This window comes from Cynocephalus volans, chromosome 8, assembly GCF_027409185.1.
Source record: "Cynocephalus volans isolate mCynVol1 chromosome 8, mCynVol1.pri, whole genome shotgun sequence".
NCBI lineage: Eukaryota > Metazoa > Chordata > Mammalia > Dermoptera > Cynocephalidae > Cynocephalus > Cynocephalus volans.
The window spans coordinates 64,085,402-64,099,014 of NC_084467.1; positions in this window are offsets into that span (position 1 = coordinate 64,085,402).

The window sequence follows — 13,613 nt, forward strand, 5'->3', positions numbered from 1 at the left end:
CCCTGGCAGGATCCAAGGCACTGGTGCTATGTGCCTGGTTGCAGGATGGGGGTCCAGTCCCATTTTCTATGCCCCAGGTCCCCAGGTGGGCTCCAAAGTGCTGTCATGGTGTGCCTGGGTGTGGGAAGGGTTCCAATCCCTGGCTGCTAGTCCTAGGTCCTCAGGCAGTCCCCAAAACATTGGTGGTGTGATTGGTTATGGGCAAGGGTCTTGTCCCTGGCTCCATGCCTCATGTCCCCTGGTGGGCCCCAAGGTATTGCTGGTGTGCCTGGGCCAGAACTAATTTTTTTGTCCTTTGCTTACTTCTAACATGGGGGAACTTCCTGTGGGAACCAGTACTTGAGCTGTGTGGTTGAGTAAATTGCTGCTTTGCTGCTGTTTCCCTAGGGAAGGCTTTCTGTGCAGCTCAGGGTTTAATGATTGACCTTATAGGTACTTCCAGCTCTCCAGAGACCCATTGTACCTGGGTTGTGTAGAAATTCTGATCTGGGCCTGAGTTTTTTCATTAAACTGCACCCCGTGCAATTCTGCATTCCTGACCAGTCTCCTCTGAGTGGTCCTGTGCTGATTGGGGGTGGATCGGCTGTCCTTGCTGTGTCCCAGTTTTCTCCCAGTGGGCCTATCTCCCCCACCACCCATGCACCAAACACTTCCCATGGGACTGGCCCTGCTCCGGTCCCTTGTGTTGACTCACTGGCCTCTGAATGGCTCCCCTTTTTCAGCTATTCTGGCTCCTCACTCCTGCATGGGCCCACAGGAACCCTATTAGCAGTCTTACTGTCCTGGGGGCCACCAAAGCCCTCTTCTTGCCTTCCGCCTCCAAGTAACTCCACCTAAAGGGCAAAGCTGCAGCTTCTGCTGGCTCCTGCTCCATGCGCTCCAACATTAAAGCAGTTGCAGCCCGAAATGCTGAGAGCAGTTTTTTCTTTCTCTCATCATGGTTTCTCCCATCTTCATGAGTTCCATAGGTCTCTCCTCTTCTTTTCACCTGAGCTCCAAGGGCCCCAGCTTGGCTGATGTTACATTTTTATAGTTGTAAGTTTATTGATTTGTGGGAGACAGTGATGCTGCAGACCGTCTATTCTGCCATCTTGACCAGAACTCTGCATATGTATTTTAGATAGTGTCCTCCTAAAAATAAATTGAGAAAACAATAAATTAATCAGAATAAAAGGCAAAGAAAATGAAGGCCATTCTTTAACAATTTAAGACCACCTATATTAAATCACCATTTATATTTAACATTATTTTCCATATTTGGTTCCAGATGTTTCAAGAGAAGTCAAGAAATTTGACTTTTCATTTTCTAGTTGAAATTTAAAAAAAAGTAATTATGCTATTGTTGATTATTGAGCATTGATTCATCTATCAAAGAGCGGCTATAGCAAGTGTCCAAAGTGTTGTTTGAGAGACACTGTAGTAAGGGAATTAATTTGTTGATGCTGATTCAATAAGCACCTGAGGATACAGAGAGAAGAGAAGATCTTAAGATCAGATGATGAGTTGATGGCAGTTTAGAGAGTGGAGAAGGAAAATCATCACCTGCTCTATCATCTTGCTGTCCCTGAAGAGCCACTTTGAGCATCAATATCTCTGACAACTTTTCTTTGGATCTGTTTTCACCTGAGTGAAGAGAGACCAGTGAGACTGGTCGACCTTGCAAACTGAAGAATGTTTTATCAAATTTCTATCAAATATTCTATCAAATACCAGACACCAATTCTCTAACTGTATTTGACTAGACAATGTGTGTGTCAAGCTGGACCATTAACATTTCCTCTCCCAGAAGTTTGGGTTAATGAGAGATAAATGCTGGTTTCTGCTGGTTAAGTTGAATTTAAAACCTCTAAATTTGGCAGCTGCAAGAAAACCATGTTCCGTCATATGCCCAGAGAAGCAGAAAGAGAAAAATAAAAGTTGAGGAGAAAAGACAAAAAGAGAAACCATAAATTCCACAAAGAAGGATCAAGACAGTGGCTACCTTGGAGACTGCCAATTCATTCCATCTGGAGTCTCAAGTGCACTTTCTGCCATTTGGTTCCAGGCGACATAGCTATATCCAGATAAACAAGTACCCCTCCCTTTTTTCATTCATACTAATTTGATTTATTTCTGCTTTTGCAACTAATTAACCTTCACTGAGACAAAACTAGTTAGACCTTTTCACCATTTGTTAATTAATGCTCTGGACAAGGCGGTTGAACTGCCATGAGCCTGGCAGAAGAGAATTTCTTTGACCTCCGATAAAAGCTATCTGTCCAGAAATGGTGATATATATACAAACGACTGAACTACAATATTTTGATCATATGAGGAATAAGATTATTCCTGACCACAAATGATAAAACTGTAGCGCTTTGTCTACTCTTAACTTTTAATGAAAATATATATACTCCTTATAAAACAGACTTAATAAACTTAGATCAATGTTTTATTTCAGTACACTGCAAGTAAAACTGCCTCCTGTGTGCCTGTGATACAGTTCTATGTTCTTTCCTGCAATCTACCTATTTGGTTTTACTTCCTGCCAGAGGCTAGAATACCTTAAAAATCATAACAAAGGACCATCCCAAGTTCTGTCATTTCATACTGACATTGGGCTTAATGAGTTTCAGTTACCATCATGTTTTTGTTAAAACATAAGCCTTATCATTGTTTTTTTTTTTTTTTCAGTAACAGTTTTAAGGTGTCCTAACTCTTTGTGTCAGATATGACACACTTGCCCTGAAGCATTTTATCTTCACAGCATTTCAGGAGCTGTTGTCTAAAATGCTGAGATTGTGTTCCACAACAGACATGTTCATTCATTCATTCACACTTCAAATTTTGTGGAAAATTCTCTAAAGGCAAGACTTTTGAAAGGCATTGTCTCTGCCTTCAAGAATCTTACAACTTAGTAGGAGAGCTAAGATGTAGACAAATTAATCTAATTTAGCTGGAAAACATAAGTACCTTAAAAGAAAGCATTTAAAGAATGAAGATATCAAACTTTTTGATAATCAGGTTAGGAAATATTTTGAGGAAGAATAGAATTGTAAACAATGAAAGGCAAAAATTGAAAAATGGTGTACAGAGTATTTATTTTCTTGGCATTTAAAAAATTAAAATAACAAATATTTACTTTTAACTCCAACTAGAATATATATACTTTTTGTTTTTGCTGATTGCTTTGAGGTTTTTTTTTTTTTTTTTTCCCTGCATTTATCAGCAAATTCTATGTTATTCCTCACTTTGCTCATGGCCTTCCCTAATCTAACCAAAAGCCTTTTCAGTCAATGGCAATGCAAGGCAGGCCCTTCAAAGTCAACGTATCTCATCCCTTTACCAGGACTTGTAGATTCCGTTCCTAGGCTTTCCAGTTCTTTGATAATTTTGCAGAATAAACAACTGACTGTTCTTCATATAACCTGGTCATGAATAAGCCCCAGTGAATAAAAGCCCATTAGGAATCAAAATGTATTCAGCAGAAGAAAGGCTCAAGGAAGAAAAGAATGTTTTCCACTCAAGGACAATTTTATACTCAAAGTATTAGAGAAAAAATCATTTAAGCACAGGCAAGAATTTAACCAACCTGTCTTTTCATGTGTACATTATTTCCAAGTGATAAAAATATCCCACTTGATATTTTACAAGTTTCAATCGAATACCAGGAGGAAATCCAAGAAGGAGAATGGCTGAATCCCCAAGTTTAAGTTACATGAAAATAAATGTCTTTTGCCTCATGAAATCTGTGATATTTGAGAGGGACCAAAAGAATGGGTAGTTTCCTCCAAGAAAAGGAATATTCTGCCTTGGTTTTTATGTAAACTTATGCAATAGACAGTGTGGAATTAAACTATTCAATCCTCTACCCAAGTAAGAGAAATATGGGAAACTGATATTTAGTCCACATTTCCCTTTTCTTCTGTCATCCTGTTTGAAGGAGAAATATCATGCATATGAAAGTAATTTTTCTTTTTTTTTAGCTAGAGATTCTTCCGTCATAAACACTCAGTCCCCATCCCTTCTATCCTGGGTGGAAATATAAAAGAGACTTCCTCACCAATGTGCACTTCCAATGGATATACTGATGGAAATCCACAAACTAGATATACAGAAATTAAAAGAGAAGAATAGATTTGATCATCTGAAGGATGCAAGGATTTTTCTGTCTAGAACTAGGAGAGCCCTGATCACCCTGACCTCAGCAGGTCAGTTCATGAAATTTTAGATACACTAGAACACGAATGTCTTCATGTTCAACAAGACCAGGGCTGTGAACTAGACCTGCAATGCATGGTTTTGCCTGAAGGTAAACACACAAAGGCACCCAGCTAAAAGAAAGGACAAGAGGGAAGGCTACAAGCCAGTTGCCAAGACCTGCTTCTGGAATAAGGAGCACTTTTTTCTAGTTCATTCAAAGCATAGTTGTCTCATAAACAATGGGCCTGAAAAACTAAATCTCCTCTAGCAGGGTGTTACTACTAACACCCACAGAGGCACAGTATGGACTAGAGTTGACCTGGAAATAAGCACCAAAGAAAACTATTTAATCTCTCCTATAAAGGGGCAAATTATACTAAATATGAACTGAAAATAATATGACGTGTTTAAAATTTACTATGCTTCTGTCTCTTTGTTAATTGTTTTCATACAATCTCATTAAACCTTTCTGTAAATTTATAAGATAGGTGCTATTACAAATAGTCCTCTTAAACATCATTCACTTAAAGGACTCTGTAGATTAATTTACATTCTCCACCCCCTCAGTGAAGCATAATGAGCAATGCTCATCACACACTGAGTACTTATAACCAGTAAGCTACTCTTTTTCCCTAAACAGTGCTGAAGACTGTTAATTTCTTCATCCAAAGTTTGACTTTAATGATACCAAGAATCAGTTGAGTTTTATCCCCAAAATTTGAAGTATGACTATTTTAAAATTGTGTAATTTATTTAAATAAGTTGTAAATCAATAAGATGGAAATTCCTAAAGAAAGAGATGTTCTCTGTAAACATTAAGTAGAATTTTATGAGCCTGATAAAGATGGGTCAATAAAAAGAATTTCTATTGAATTACACGTTTGTGTGTACACTATAAAGTGCTGGAAACCATAATAAAAGATTGTGCAGACAGATTGTAAAAAACATTTCTACTCTTCATCAAAATATTGGCAAGAAAGAGCTGCCTGGTTAGCTCAGTTGATTAGAGTGTGGTGTTGGAAACACCAAGGCCAAGGGTCTTGGATAGATAAATATACGTTTAGGAGAGAGGTTCAAATGTTCTCAATACAAAGGAATGATAAATGTCTGTGGGAATGGATATACTAATTACCCTTATTTGAACATCACATGTTGTATACGTGTATGAAAATATCACTCTGTCCCCCACAAATTTTAGTTGATATACTTGCCAATTAAAAAATAATAATAAATAAATATACGTATTTAAGTTATAATTAAATGCTTAAGATACGTGCATCATTTTTATGATTGTCCACTTTAACTTACTTTTTAAGAGAGCTTCTACTGTATTATAGAGATGATAAAAGTGAGCTAGCTTATTATGTTAGCTGCAGAAATCATAGCCAGCAGATGATAGAGCCAGGATTAGAACCTTAGTCTCCACATTTGCCCATTCTATACTCAGCCCTGAGATTCATCTCAAGATCTTGATGATTTGACCTCTGCTCAGAACTGCAGTCTCATCTATTGCCAACACCTCACTCATACTCACACCTGTATTTGGCCTTCAGTTTGCCAAATGGTCCACATTCTCTCATTCTCTTTAACTTCTAGGGCTTTGAACTTTGGACCAGTCAAAAATATTCTTCCCCTTCCATGTTACCTGGCAAAGATTTATTCTATAGCTTTCAGGTCTCAAAATGGGTTTCATGTCTTCCAGGAAGAAATATATGATTTTCCTCTCCCCAGGCTTATGCCCCTTTAATAGCTCCCTTAGGCCTTTCATACCTTTCATAACACTAGTTATTGCCTATTTACTTATCCTCCTGCCTCAACTCAAACATCTGTTCTTTAAGCTCAGGGACTGTACAGCTCATCACTACATATACAGCACCAAACAAAGTGCATGGCACACAGTTAATCTATACATATTTGTGGAACGAAATCAGGAAGGAAGACACTCTGAGATGATTTTAATTAATCTTTTGCAGAGATAGTAGAATTCTGTGTCACCAACATATTATGAACTAGAAGAATGCCACGTGCATACCAAAACATACAATTATATATCCATTACCTGGATTTTCAAGACTTGTCATATTTCAAGATATAGTAACATTTTAAAATTCTATTTTTATTATTCCATAATTAATATCATGCTCTTAAAATTTTAAGAGCAACATGCTGGAAAATGAGCTAAAAATCTCATAGAAAAATTTTTATATATCAAGTATTTTAAAATTTTAGGTTCACTTCATAAATTACATTACTTGAGACACCACCAATTAAAAATGTATAATCATGCGGTTATAGGTTAGTGTGAAATTTACCTTGTGAATTTCAAGTATAAAAAAAGTTAAGTTCTTAAAGCAAAATAAGAATCTGAAAAGGTATTGCAGGGGAAGTATTTACCTGATTTAAAAATTTAAAGCTCTTAGAACCATTTTTTGCATAAAAATAATCAGTAGTATAATCGTAATGCAGTGTCTTCTGTTTCTTAAAGCAGGTTCCATAGCAAGTTTTCTATGTAATTCTTTGTTAACCAAGAATTAGGTTACCTGAAAGCAATGCAGCTTATTTTTTTAAAGCATAATTTTAACTTTTTAAATTAATTTAAACTTGTTTTCCCATCTATTTCAGGCAGTTGTCAATCTTTTTTTCCATAGCGTAAATGAAAATCATTTATCTGATCATTCACTTATTCATTCAATGAGCATTTATTGAGAGCCTACTATTTTCAAAGTCCTGTTCTATGAATACAGCAAAGGATAAACTAGTAAGATTAGTACCGCATATAAGTAAGAGGGTGTCCTTCCTGATCATGTCTATTATTTTTTTCCTATGAAGTATGAGGCAGAATTCATTTCTTAAGACTTAGAGTGGAGGAAGGATGTCAGATGTTTGAGGGAAAAGCTGAAGCTATAAAACAGTCACCTGGAGAGAGGAAAAGGAAATGCATTAGGGATGCCAAGGACTATTGCAAATCTATTTACATTTTTTCAACAAGAATTTAAAGTGAAATACTTGTGAGCTGTTTTTTTGTTTTATTTTGTTTTTAGCAAAGTTTAGCTCCTCTGGAGCAGGAATTGAACAGATAATTTAACCAGACTGGGCTTTTGCTGGACAAGAGGGCCAAGCAGGAGCACTATAGATGTTTGTAAGGAAGTGTCAGTTTTGAAGGGTCAGTATAGGATATGAAGAATTACCATTAACAAGAGATCAAATACAACTTTAATTTCCAGACATTTGTATTTTATAGAAAACATTTTTATTTTTTTATATTGGGGACTTACAGAAGGTTCTCTCTATTCTCTTTCAAAGTAAAGACACTTTTAAAAATACACTAAATACACACACACACACACACACAAATACATACAGAAAAAAACCCCTATTTATTATAATCATCATTTCATACCTCAAAGTAGAGACCAAAGAGTAGGAAGAACACAACCTCAGGAAAAAAGAGCAGTGCTTTAAATAAATTTAGTTTCCTGGAAAATTCAAATTACTGTTCTTACTTTACTGTTTTATTATTGATAAGAGAAAATTTATTCATTAACCAGTGGAGTGTCCTGTTGAGCATTTGACAATCACTGATATACAACATAGACATAAAGCCAAAAAGACCTAATCCTGAATCCTGCTTCTGACAACTATCAGCCATGTGGTCTTGGAAAAATTGCATAATTTTCATGTACTTCTGAAAAATGAGTTATCTCATCCATGCATAGCAGTAATAACCACTACCTCACAGGGTTTCCATGAATATCAAATTTGATCACATATGTAATGGGCCTTGCATAATGCCTACAATACATTAAGCACTCTTTTATGGTAATATTTGTTATTATTTTCTATACCTCCTGTGAAACTGCTATTATCCTGGCCTTTAATGTCTCTTACAAAAGTAAACAGGCTACAAATTTCATTAAGGTATTTATCAACTCTGGTGAAGCAGGACCAGTCTCTTATTATTAAGACAAAAAAAAAAAAAAAGACTTAAGGAGCACAGTATGCTTACTTATTTTACATTTGCTTCCAAAATGATAAGATTTAATATTCAGTCAAAATTAATATATAATCCCAGTTTTGGTTACTTCTCTATTTTGCCAACAGGTTTTATTTTTATTTGAATATTTGTTTTCTATTATGAGTTAATTATAATTTGTGGTTAGTTCCAAGAATTTCAAAGATGATCACTGAGGAATCTAAGAGCTAACCTTTCAGACATCAGCCAGAAGTCTAGGTCCTGGGATGGATTTTGACATTCCCTAAGAAAAATCTTTGAGGGCCTCTCAAAGTTAGTCAACCAAATATACACATTAAGAAGTTTAAATATTCATTTGTTCATTTCAGGGTAGAGATTGGGACCTTTTAATCTGCCTTGGATTTTCATCTAAAACGTCAAAGTTCATTCAAAAGAAAGTCATCGAAAATATGCTTCCAGGACTTACCCAATCATCATCCCTACACAACAACCCCTGTCTGACCTATTCAAATAAAAGCCTAAGGAGAATTTTGAGCAATTTCTCCAAGTAGAGAAATAATGCAACAGGAAAGGTGTTGCTTTCACAGAGACGGGGGTTGCTTGCTTGTTTGACTTTTTCTGAGAAGAAATGCTGTCTTTTCCAACATCAACCAATTCTTCATCCCTCCAACACTGAGTGTTCTACAACTCAGTTCAGTTTTGACACTAACTACCCACAGTTACTGCAGACCCCACAGGTTAAGGGCTCAGATCTGCAAGACTGGCCCCTCTTCAGATGCCAGCTGCAAATAGGTTGTCCTGGCTACTCATACTTATGCACTACATATTTGAAGATTCTCACGTCCCCTCCCCAGGTTCAATAATTTGATGTAACAACTTATAGAACTCAAGAAATCACTTTATTTAAGATTATCAGTTTATTATAAAGGTATAACACAGGAAAAGCCAAATGGAAGAGATGCACAGGGCAAGGTATGAGGGAGCTGGTGCAGAGCTTCCATGCCCTCTCTAGATACACCACCCTCCTGGCTCATTCATGTGTTCTCCAACATGGAAGATCCCTAACCTACTTGTTAATAATAAATGGAGGTTTCATTACTTAGGCATGATTGATTATATTATTGGTCATCAGTGATTAAGCTAAATCTCCCATTCCAGGAGGTGGGGAGGTAGGGCTGAAAGTTCTAACCCTCCAATCACATGGTCGGATTTTCTGGAGACCAGCTCCCATTCTGAAGTTATCTAGGGGCTCTCTAGGAGTTATTTTGTTAGCATACAAAACACAGTAAGTTGCAAAGGTTTTAGAAGCTTTGCTCCAAACAAAGACCAAATATTTATTTATTATTATTTTGCACTGCGAGAATGGGAAATCAGCACCTTTTCCCCTTTGGATATTTTCTAAACAGTCACATGATGACTTGCCCTCATGCCACTTCCAGAAAGGGGCAGCTCCCGGTAAAGCAGAGAAGATGCATTGAGACTTTGTTCTTTTAATATTTCCTAAGGGGAATAAATTGGTTAGTTATTCATTTAATATGTATTTTTTTTTAATGCTTGTTAAGCCAAACAGTATTCAAGTCATGCTGGACACAACTGCAAACAGAACAAAGTCCCTGCTCTGTTGTGGTGTGTACATTGTGATGGAGGAAATCGACAAGTAAGCAAACATGTCATAATTTTAAAGGTAAGTGCTATAAAGGTGTAAAAAAAAAAAAAGAAGAAGAAAAAGCAGGGTAAGGGGATGGAGTATTGAGGTAGAGGGGACATCCTCACTGTAGAGCTCATTCATATTTGAGTAGAGTTTGGAGTAAAATGTGGAAGCAAGCCACATGAAAATCCAGTGGGCTATTTCTCAAAATAGGAATGAGTACAGGGACTCGAAAATAACTAAAGAAGAAATTCAGGTTATAGTAATGATAGTCGAAAAAGAAGAAAAGGAGAAAAGTGGAAAAGGAGAGTTTGGATAGTCTAATTATCTGACATGCATGTCTTGTTTACATTTTACAAACAACCATTCTTTGTGTAGCAAGCTGAGCAGAAGTGAAGACAACTCATTCAATTTTTTGTCTTTCACACAGACTGTTTTACAAGAAGTTATTTCTTAAGTCATGTAGACTATATATTGTCTCCTAATCAATATGTGCAAATCAATGACCCAATGATGTCTAATGAAATTTGAGGGATGTAATGCTTCTCTTAGTTCTTTAAATGAAAAAGCATGAATTACATGGATCAATGGACAATGATCCACACTGTCCTTTCCAGCAGGCAGCCTGGCTAGGCAGGAGGACATGCCCAACTGAAGGACTAGGTTATACAGGCATTTGGTGGAATATTTCTCCTTTAAAAACCTACCAAATGGTTTGCTTAGCTTTCTGTTATGACATTCCTCTTATTTGTATTGTAATCAATTTTGGATTTTACTTTTGACCACTACCACATTGTCTGCTACTTTAGAAGAGGAGCTGTGCTCTGGTCATTGTTTTACACTTCATTTATCAGGGAACTACACATATTAGGTGTAAACAAGTATTTGTCTCATTTAATATTTCTTAAATTTAAAAAAAAATTCTTAAATTTTAGTTTTAATAGGTAATATATTTGAATTTTTTTTGGATTTTTAAAATTTATTTTTGTCACTGTTAGCATATTCATCATTACAAATCATAATCTTTCCTCATGCCCTCCACCTGACCTATCACTCCCCAACCCCCTTCCCTTTCTCCTCACCATCTCCAGTATCCTTAGCTTTGTTCTCTCTCTCTGAAAATTCAATTTATTATCATGGTCTTTCTTTCTTTTCTATCTTTCTTTCTTTCTCTCTATCTATCTGTCTTATTCAATAATCAAAATAATAGAAATAGGACACATTGCTGTCTCCATCCACCCATTGCTTACCTGTTCCCCCCCCCACTCTGCCAATATGCCTAATGAGTAACCACTTTCTTGACTATCTTTTCAGTGTTTCTCATGTAAATACAGCAAATATAAATAAATAACTTTGAACCCTTACTTTCTCCAAGTCTTACAAGGATAAACAACCCATATACTCTTTTGCTGCTGACATTTTTCTTTCTCATTTAATAGTGTGTCTTTCTACATCAGCACATAGAGAATGCCTCTTTACTATTTCTCATAGCTGTATGGCAATTGGTTGCGTGGCTGTATTTCTGCCACTGTAAACTGTATTGTGATTAATAACCTTATGTATTTGGTAGGCAGAATTCCATCTGTGACCGCCAATAACCTTGTCTAATTCCTTAGCCTCTGAGTGTGGGAGGAACCAGTGAATCTGATGGACTATCACTCCCCTGATTAGGTTACATCAGATGGCACAGTTGACCTTGAGAAAGAGATTATCTTATCTGGGCGTGATCTAGTCAGGTGAGCTCTTAAAAGGGACTAAGCTCTTCCTGAAGAAAAGGATTCAAAGCAAGAGAAAAATTTCCACTCTGGTTTTGAAGATGGAGGGAGACACATGAAAAAAAAAAAAAAATGTAGACAACTTTTAGCTGCTAAGAACACCGACCAGCCCACAGCAAGTAAGAAACTGGAGACCTCAGTCCTATAGCTACAAGAAACTGGATTCTGCCAGCAACCTGAAGGAGCTCGAATGAAGACCCTAAGCTCCAGATGATAACACAGTCCAACCAATACATTGATTTCGATCTATGGCACTTGAGCAGAGAACCCAGTTCTGCCATGCCTGGACTTCTACCCTACAGGAACTGTGAGGTAATAAATTTGTGTTGTTTTAAACCATTAAGTTTGTGGCAATCTGTAATACGGCTCTTCTTTTTCAGTGTTTCCCTGAGTATTCTTACTTATTTAGTTTTTTTTTTCCATATAAACTTTTTTAGAATAATTTTTATAATTTCAGAGAAACAAAATGTGTGCTGTACTTTTGAACTAACTAGGGACAACTGACATCTTTATTTTCAGTGTTTGTAGTTCAAGAACGTGTTAACTCTCTATATTTTATGTCTACTTTTATTGAAGAGAGGAAATGTCTGTTGAGGTAAGTTGGATTTCCTATTATTTAACGTAGGTTTCTTTTCAAGGGACAATTGAGATGTCAACACCACATGAGGAGGTAGTTAAAAGTACTATTTTCTTCCAGTGAAACTTGACCGACGTTCTAAGCTGATGTTGTGTGTGTACATGGAAAATAACAAGGGAATGAAATGGAGGGAGAAGGAAAGAGTAGAGGAAAGGAGAGTGAGGGATCCGGTTCCTTCACAGTAGGCTCTCTATGAGTGATAGTAATGGAGCTGATACCAGCTACAAATGCTGTGGGAGGAACTCCACTGGTGCTCTCGAATTGAGGAGAAGCTCTGGGGCATAGTGAGTAAAGCATTTCCACAATTTTAAAAAGCGCAGGGAAAGGGTGACAGACTAACATACTGTATGCAATCTACCTTGTGCCTTGTGTGCATTTCCCAGGGCTTTCTACCACCTTATAACTAAGTACCATGTGATTTTTAAAGAAAAGACATTGATAATAATAAAAAGTTAAACTTTCCTACACCTCAGCTCTTCAGAATTCTTAAATGATGAATTCAGCTTAAAACTATAGAGGGCTATGTTTTCTCAAAAAAAAATTCTGACTCATCAAATTCTTGGGGAGAAGAATCCAACAAACAAACTAACTAAACTCCAAACCTGTCAATTACCAAGATACTTGAAAATAAAAAAGCTTAATTTTACTTTATAGCATTACTTGAAATTTAGTTAGCATTTTAGAGGGAAGGTAGATGTGACTTTTTATGAGTCCTTTACAGCTTAATGAGTTTTATTTCCTAAGTAAACCTTTATCAGAGGAAATTAAGATCTTACAAGATTTTAAACAGAACAAAAACAAAATCAAAAGCTGGTGGTAGAGAAGAGTCTAACTTTACAAATTATTGTTTAATTATTTGTCACCATATGCTGGAGATCCATTATACCTCTGGTTGCAGTTTTTGACAGCAAATTTGCCTGGTTCTAAAAATAATCAATAACTTACATGTCTTGGAGTCAAACATTAATCTATCAAGTCTAATGTTAAATTTACTATATTTTATATACTTTTATACTCTGCCATTCTAAATTTGACCTCCTTTGTTTTCTTTGTCTTTTTCTTTTTGTGCCTTTGATAGAGACGAAGATTGTAATCTAGGCTTGAGAAGACTGGATAAAAGAAATGAGTTTGATCCAAATTTCATTTTTTCTTTTGGTAACTGTAAATGTTCTCTTCTGTATATTTGCAAAACATTTTCTCTTTTCCCTTCTATTTGTGAAAAGAAAAATTGGCTGAAAGCCTAAAGTATCTTCTTCTCTTTTTCCTTTCCTGTCCTGCTCCCCACTCTGGCTTTGCCTCCATCTCCCACCACTATATCTCGTGACCTTACCGCAGAGCTAGCCATCAACCACGAGGGCTGCATAACCTCCGTATTCAAATGGAATCACCATATTTAAA